Raw genomic sequence first — 8,211 nt, forward strand, 5'->3', positions numbered from 1 at the left:
CATAGTGCCATAGACATTGGGCCGAGATGGTGTAGAGGCAGGGCAGCTAGCTTGGGACCCGAAAGTCCCAGGTTCAATCCCTGGTCACTACATACATCGTGGTGTCTCTTGGTGACAGAACTCATCCCCAAAACGCCCCCTAGGCACCCTCATTAGCTGCCTACTGCACCACCTGGTGGTGGATGGGTTAAATGCAGTGACTAATTTTGCCATTGTATGGAAACATACAGTGCTGACAATGTGATGACATGATTATTATTACATTTCGCGGGGGAGAGAGACGACAAGAGCGGTGAGCAATGTTCAAGGATGCACTCGAGGATACTGTAAGAGTTCTGATAAGGATGGAATAATCAATCAGTTCCCTCCGGTGAGATCCGTAAACATTCTCGAGTGATGTCAGGGAATGGCCAAGGACAACTCTTATGGGAATACAACAGTCCTGAAATTATGACACAATGTTTATTCAGCTGGTTTTCTCTGGCCATCAGTTGGAAATTCCTTGATGGTAGGGGAGGGGCAGAGCATCAAATTACATGTTCTCCAGGCAAATTCAGATAAGATGGCCTTCAAAGCCAGCTGGGGGAGCCAAATTCAGATAAACACACAGTTGTTTTGGGGACAGGCAGAACTTACTGACGTCTACCTTGAGTCTGTGTTGGTCCATTCAAGTTTTGAAATGTCCAAATTATGTGGCCACACCAAAATAATGTGCCTGAATAAAACCCCCAAGATCTGATCCATTCTGCCAAAAGCATTTGAGTCTGGGTACTCAAGGCACGAACCAAGCCATCATAAGGCAAGCAGCATGATCAGGTCCAAATTTGCTGCCGACAACTTCCTTTTTTGCATATTAACCAGTGACCAGCTGAATCCAAAAAGCAGGAACCAGTTATCATAAATCCAAATATAAATGTGTCCTTAAAATCCATAAATGGCAGCAGAGATAGACACATCATCAAGTCTTCCAAGTCGATGAAATATCCAGCTGCATGTGTGCCAACAGGGCAAATTGGCTCACCTAAAGCCTGTCTTCTCTTTGAAGAAATGGTATCAATTGTGTTGTGGGATCAACTAATCAAAATAAGGTTAGTCACTGGACTAACACTCAGTCCATCTGCGACAATGTGCATATTTTGTCTTGTCCTTTATGTCTCAGCTTGATCATACTTATGTTTTAGTTTCCAGTCAGGTATAGTGTTGGCTTTTGTTCACTCTATGAGGAGCCCCAGAATTCCCAGTGTGTTTAAAAGAGCCTGGATCAAATAATGCACTTGCATTTTCATACCAGGAGTGGGGTTTGAACCCACGAGGACTTTTGTCCATTGGATCTTAAGTCCAACGCCTTAACCACTCGGCCATCCTGGTACAACAAAGAGAAACAGTGACTGTATAATCAGGTGACAAGTTGTAGTCATTGCTAGTGCTGATATCCAGCAGTGGTTTTTAGAAATTAATAAAATATTTAAAGCTCCCTCAAGGCTCATCAGACAGAAACTTGATTCTTGCCAACATTTTGGTGACTTACTGTTGGACATTTTGCGCTTCTCTGTCAACAGCAGTCTTCTTCCATCAGCGTCATTCAAAACGTGATGAATAGTGTGAAAAGAAAAAAAAACTTTGACCTTGGAGTTCAAGTCAACATGTTTGGTTGAGTTTATCAAAAACTAAAGGAAAACATAAACATTTGAGAGTTGCTTTGAAGTGACTCGTGATTTGGAAACATTTTATAATGAACTGGACGTGAGAAATACTCAACTACAAGCAGTTCAGGGTCAGAGAGGCCTAGAAAATTATTGTTAAGATCATTTATTAGAATTACCCGGAGTGGGGTTTGAACCCACGAGGACATCTGTCCATTGGATCTTAAGTCCAACGCCTTAACCACTCGGCCATCCTGGTACAAGAAAATGAAACACTGACTATATAAACAGATGACAAGTTGAAGTCACTACAGCTGATATCCAGCAGCGGTCCCTGACCCTGGTCCTCAGGAGAAGAGCTGTCATTTCTAAACCGGGCCCGAAGCCCAGCGTTACCCAACCTGAATTTGGAGTGGGCTAGGCCATGATAATGCTGGCTTTTGATTGGGTCAGTGGATCAGCCGTGATCCAATTATATGATAACACTGCCCGCCATACAATCACTAGCCACATGTGGCTATTTCACCGCAAGCTGACCGGCCTTGAAAGAGGTAAAATGTTCAGTTAAGCTTCAGATGGGACTGTTCTGTCAGGAAGTGATCCATCTCCCAAATGGACATTAATTCAGCCGCTGCACTCAGCGGACGCACACAGTCGACGACCCAAACAGATGAGATCCCAAAACAGATATGTCAGAGCAGGGTCCGTGTCTGAATAATGCAGAATGCAGCAGAAACAGGATTTAAATGCTCTTTTAGGGCCATGAAAGGACAAACACCCCCTGAGCTCCGAATCTTCTGCCTCTTTTATTCAGCCACACATCCCCGACCTTTAATAACTAAATGAAAATGTCGTTGTTTTTTTTTCCAGGTTCGGACCTGTAATTAATGTTAATTCGTCGGGTCGGGTGGAGTTTGAAAATGATGACTGCAAGCTGGGGCTGGGTCAGATCTGATTTTTTGGGTCCGAATGCAACTCCGCTCAGGAGTGGTCTTTGGCCCTGGTCCTCAGGAGTGGTCCCTGCCCATGGTCCCCAGGAGTGGTCCCTGACCCTGGTCCTCAAGAGTGGTCCCTGACCCTGGTCCTCAGCAGTGGTCCCTGACCCTGGTCCTCAGAGACCCCTGCCCTTCATGTTAAAATGTTTCTGAGCTTCAACGCAGTTGGTGTTACAGAATGGTTCATTGACGGAACCAGGAGTTCTGGAGCATGACATCATCTAAAACATGCTGGATGTGGGACCCTTAGGACCCTGAAGACCACAGACCCTTATGATCCTGAAGACCAGGACCCTTATGATCTTTAAGACCAGGACCCTTAGGATCTTTAGAACAAGGACTTTAGGACACTGAGGACCAAGACTCTTACGACTTTGAGGACCAGGACCCTTACAACCCTGAGGATCAGGACCCTTAGGGCTCTGAGGACCAGGACTCTTGGACCAGGACCCTTGGCACCTCGAGGAACAGGAATGAAGACCACTGAGATACAGCACCATCTATGTGATGATGGACCGAGTCTTGCAGCCATGTTTCTTCTTCTTTTTAATCTCTGATGGTTTTCATAATAATAAATGTTTCTTCTCTACCTTTTTGTTCCAGTTTGTCTTGAACTCCTGGTGGTCTCGAACAACTTGAGGGTGAACCTCCTTCATCTGGTGTTTGTGGTTTAAAGGACTTTCTAGGACTGCCTCAGAAACTGAAGCAGTTCTGTGGTAGAACAGAAGGATTACGGTGGAAATGAGTTGTCATGTAGTCATGAAGACAACACGGAGCTGCATGAGACTTTTTAGTTTCTGTTTCTCATAGTGTGGTGCTGCCAGAACGTTCAGAAGATTGAAGCTTCAGTCTGAAACTCTGAGTTCTGCTCCAACGTGCTCTTTGGTTTGTTCTCGGTTCAGCTGGAAAAACTTCAGCTCATGGTTCCAAAAACAACAACGTTAGATTTTTATGGCCTTCACTTTTCAGTACACGTTAAAGATTTATGTTTTATCACAAGACAAAAACTTTATGCTGTTTTCTACAAACAGAGACTCAATCAATGCTTTTCAGACGACACTGCTTCGAGTTTTATCGTCATAAAAGTTATAAAACTCTGAGTGACAGTTTGATTTCGATCACAGACGTCGGAGTAGAGCAGAAAACTCCAGATCAGTTTTTACAAAACTTTTGTCTCATTTTCAAACGTCGTCCTCTCACTCAGCTGGATTTCTTTGGTAACATCTGATCTGATGAAACAAACAGAAAGAACAAAACAAACGACAAAGTTTCAGCAACATCCTTTTTTACATCTTTTATTTTGACACAAACAGGAGCTGAGCTATTCTCTGACCTGAACTCTGTGCAGTTCCTTCCATCCATCCATCATCTTTACCCGTTTCTTCCTTTTCAGGTCTTGGGGGTCACTGGTGCCCATAACCAGCCGTCTCTGTGCAAGAAGAGAGAGACACCTGGACAGGTCTCCAGTCCATCACAGGGACCTGATAAGTGTTTTTGGTCTGTGGGAGGAAACTCACGCAGCATAGACAGAATTTTCAAACTCCACCCAGAAAGGTCCCTGGCTGGGATTTGAGCCGGCGACCTTCGAGAGACAGCAGCTCTACCAACTGATCCATCGTGCCGCCCTCTGTGCAGTTTTTAATCATTAAATAAAATGAAACCTTCAGGAGACGAAATGGTAACCCTGTGATGGACTGGGGATCTGTCCAGGGTGTACCTCGCCCCTCGCACTGTGATAGCTGGATATGGGCACTGGCAACCCCAGTGACCCAAAATGGAAGAAGTGGATAAAAGATAATAGATGGATGGATGGATGGAGACGAAATGAACCCAATCTCCTCACGACATCATTTGTTTTCTGTCAGTTCTTATTTTACCTGGAGGCTGCTTTCAGCGTTCACTTCCTGTTTCTGACCATCTGCAGACCGAGTCTTCCTGTTTGTCTCAAGAGGGACGTGTTGGACGGCACCGTCCCTGATCCACGTCAACACTTTGAGACATGAACAGACCTTTAGTTTTTCAGTAGTCCCTCGTTTATTGTGGGTGTTAGGTTCCACCCCCACCCCCGCAATGAGTGAAAATCCGCCAAGTAGCTATGTTGTATTTATTTTAATATTTATTTATATTTTAAGACTTTAAAAACTCTTCCAACACTCTTGCAATATTCTAAACTTTTAAGCTTACATAATTTTAACAAACATACATGTACTGTACATGTAGCTATTACATTTTTCTCACCAGGCTCTGCAGAGCAGGAGTGACTCTTTGTTCTGGTCCGACTCTGTTCCGTTTCTGCAGACGTACCCTGCAGCGACGACGCTCACAATCAATTCTGTAAACTCTTAAACATACTCATTTGAACACGTCGAATTTTACTTAACAGTGCTCGGAGGTCAAAGGTCCAGGTGAGCCCCAGATGGAGTGCCGGACCTTTGGCTATGCACGTCCCGCTCGAAGTCCACATGGGCCAGCTACCAGCTCTCAATATTCACCAATGGGTCTATAGGTCTGGTTCTGCTCCAGTTCTGGTCCGGTACAGTGGGTTCCGTGCGGCTCCCAGCATCCAGTGGGTGCTGAAGTCACTGTGATAAGTGACAAACTTTTTCCGATCAGATCAAAAGTTTCCCTCTAGTTTTCAGCAGAAGGAAACGGGGCTTCTGGGTGGGGCCCTGTTGACTTCTGGGAAATGTAGTTGTTATGAACGGGAATACAGTATAGACTTATTGAGAGAAAACTACAAAATGGTGACGCCTGTCCGAAGTATTTTATTTTTTTGTTAACTTTTTACTGTACAGTACTCAGTCCTGTCCCAATCACGTGAGTTAAAGTTGACAGTTCTGGTTTTTTTGTACAATATTACGTTCTGTACGTCCACAAACTTCGATACAGCGAGTCTGCAAAAGTCGAACTGCAAAGAAGCGAGGGACTTCTGTAATTATTTTTAAATTCTGGTGGTGTAAAAAGGATAAACAGTTTATTGTCACAGTTTTTCACCCACATGGAGTTTAGATTGTTGTAAATAACCAGAAATCATTCCTGGCTCAGAAACTTCCATTCATTTAAACTTTGTGGTGACTTTTCGTGTTTAATGACGAAGAAGTGTCCATGGCAGCGATCGGACTCTGCTTTGTGACAGTTTTACTAACTCTCCTTGAAAAATCTTCCTCCGTCCCTGAGAGCCACATCCTGGATCTTCTCCTTCACCAAGGAGACCATCGTGGTGATTTATGGACAGCTGGCTGGAGTCTCTTCATAACGCAGGATGAAAAATGGCACATTTAGTTGGAATCGATGCTTCAGGGAGGGGGCGGAGAACAGAGCCAGGAGCTAAGTGCAGAGGTTTGGACTGAGCCTCACATTAAAAAGCACTCGTGTACTCGAACCTCTCACATTCATCACCTGAGCCTTCCTCCTCTCCGCTGGCCTATCCCTGCTCCTCTTCATCAATGAAATGTCCCTCCTCCTATAAAGCCTGTCTCGCCCTCCCACCTGTCTGTCTCTCCCCTCCACCCGTCAGCTGTCCAACCCTTGGCTTGGATTCAGAACCACACCGGGTCAGAAGTCCTGGCCCAGCTTGTCTTGTCTGTGGGTCTTCTCGAACGGAACAAGGCAGTAAAGGTTTCTTAGTGTGTGTTTGTATGAGTTGCACCTGGTTCCAGGTTCAGGAGGGCAGTTTCCTTCAGGCCATTCAAGGATGGGGAGAAAAAAGGCGTGAAACTCCAGAAGAAATGCAGCGTAAATGAAAATCTGCAATACTTTGATCTGCTGAGCCTGGTTCTCCTGCCAACCTTCTCCTCCTTCTGTCAACTCAAACATTTCAGTTTGTTTTTTTGTAACTTCTGGTTTTCTCGCTTCGCTCGTTGTTAGTTTCTGATCTGCAGTCTGAGGCAGAGACGATGCAGCACCACCAGACAGGGTTCAGCACTTCAGGAGATGGAAATACGCTCTGTCCATCCCTAGATATCTGTCCATCCCTAGATAGAGCGCCTTTCTATCTTATCGAGACACTCAAAGCTCTTTCCAACAATCTGTCCCTCATTTACCCATTCATACAGCACTCTCCTAGATCTCTACAAAGATTAATCAGAGCTTTATCACATTCATCACTGATGAGACACACATTGGAGGCAATGAGGGGTTCAGTGTCTTGCCCAGGGACACTTCGGCAAGTGACTGCTGGTGGAATCAAACCCCCAACTCTTGCATTATAATATGACTGCTCTAACCACTCAGCCACAACCTCCCCTAATAAAAACAAGTGAGGTACTAACGTCCTTTGTGGTGTGTGGCTGCATCAAACCACAAAACTGTCTCTATAGAAACACTGGGTTGCAAAGTCAAAATCCAAGATGGTAAATAACATATACCTATATATATATATATATATATATATATATATATATATATATATATATATATATATATATTCAAGCAAAGATTCAAGGTTCTTTATTTGTCATTCGCACCCCATGTGGTACATGTGGTGGAACAAAATTATGTACACAGGGTCCCAGTTGTATCTGATAATAAAATGTAAAAGAAAAACAGTAATAACATCTAAGATATGAACTAAGAAAAAACATCAGCTAAAAATACACTAAGCACTAATAGCATAAAAACATTACTTCGAACAGCAGCATGAACATGAGTCTGTGTGAGCAGATGAGCATGTATGAACACATCAACATGAAACCGATCAGCAGCAACATGAAACAGATCAGCAGCAACATGATGTGATTTTTCACAGTGATTATTCTGGTTAGAGATTCATGAATCTAACAGCCTCAGAGTAGAACTGTTCCTCAGTCTAGTGGTTCTACACTTTATGCTCCTCAACCTCCTTCCTGAGGAGAGCTGGACAAAAAGTGTGTGTGCTGAGTGAGTGGGGTCCTTCATGATGCATCTGGAGGAGTAGATGTCTGTGATGGTGGGGAGACTGACTCCAACAGACTTCTTATATACACTGTATGTATATATGTATATATATATATATATATATATATATATATATATATATATATATATATATATATATATAAACACACTATCACCCACTGTACCCCACCCCTGACACCCACCCCCTGGCTCTCCCGTTACTCCTGGTGGTGATAAAATGTCTCCCTCCTCTCTCCAGGATCCATCACTCTGCTCTGCTCTGCCTCAGAGAATTATAAAAAAACCTCCATCTGTTCTTCTCCAAGCACCTTGCAGCAAAAAACATTTAGGTTAACTTGATTCTCTGTTCAGTTCCAGTCCAGAAAAAACTCTCCCCTGCAGAGCTACATTCAGTGTTCAGACCCCTTGAGCTTGTTAGAAGATACTTTTATGGTAAAACTGAATTTTCACCCGTCAGTCAGAACATGAGTGTCAGAGGGAAGAAGTCTGGACAGCAGCATTCTTCTGAAGACAAACATCTTCATCTCACCTTCAAGCTGTTTCACTTTGTTTCTAGTTTCTGCAGGAGTCACTGCAGCAAGCATGAAAGATTACTGATTCACACCAGATGCCATCTTGACACAACCTGGGCTTGAACCAGCAACCTCGGGACTAAAGAAACTGCAGCACTGACCACC

The 8,211-nt window shown here is 43.9% G+C and overlaps 2 non-coding genes across 2 annotated transcripts; both read right to left on the reverse strand.

The window, feature by feature from the left end:
• Nucleotides 1–1,285: 1,285 nt before the first annotated feature.
• On the reverse strand, nt 1,286–1,368 carry trnal-uaa. The gene has a single exon. It is a non-coding gene; the product is annotated as a tRNA-Leu (tRNA).
• Nucleotides 1,369–1,819: 451 nt separating this feature from the next.
• trnal-uaa lies at nt 1,820–1,902 on the reverse strand. The gene has a single exon. It is a non-coding gene; the product is annotated as a tRNA-Leu (tRNA).
• Nucleotides 1,903–8,211: the final 6,309 nt, after the last annotated feature.

Source organism: Nematolebias whitei, chromosome 7 (assembly GCF_014905685.2).
Source record: "Nematolebias whitei isolate Nwh7 chromosome 7, NemWhi1, whole genome shotgun sequence".
Classification (NCBI taxonomy): Eukaryota; Metazoa; Chordata; class Actinopteri; order Cyprinodontiformes; family Rivulidae; genus Nematolebias; species Nematolebias whitei.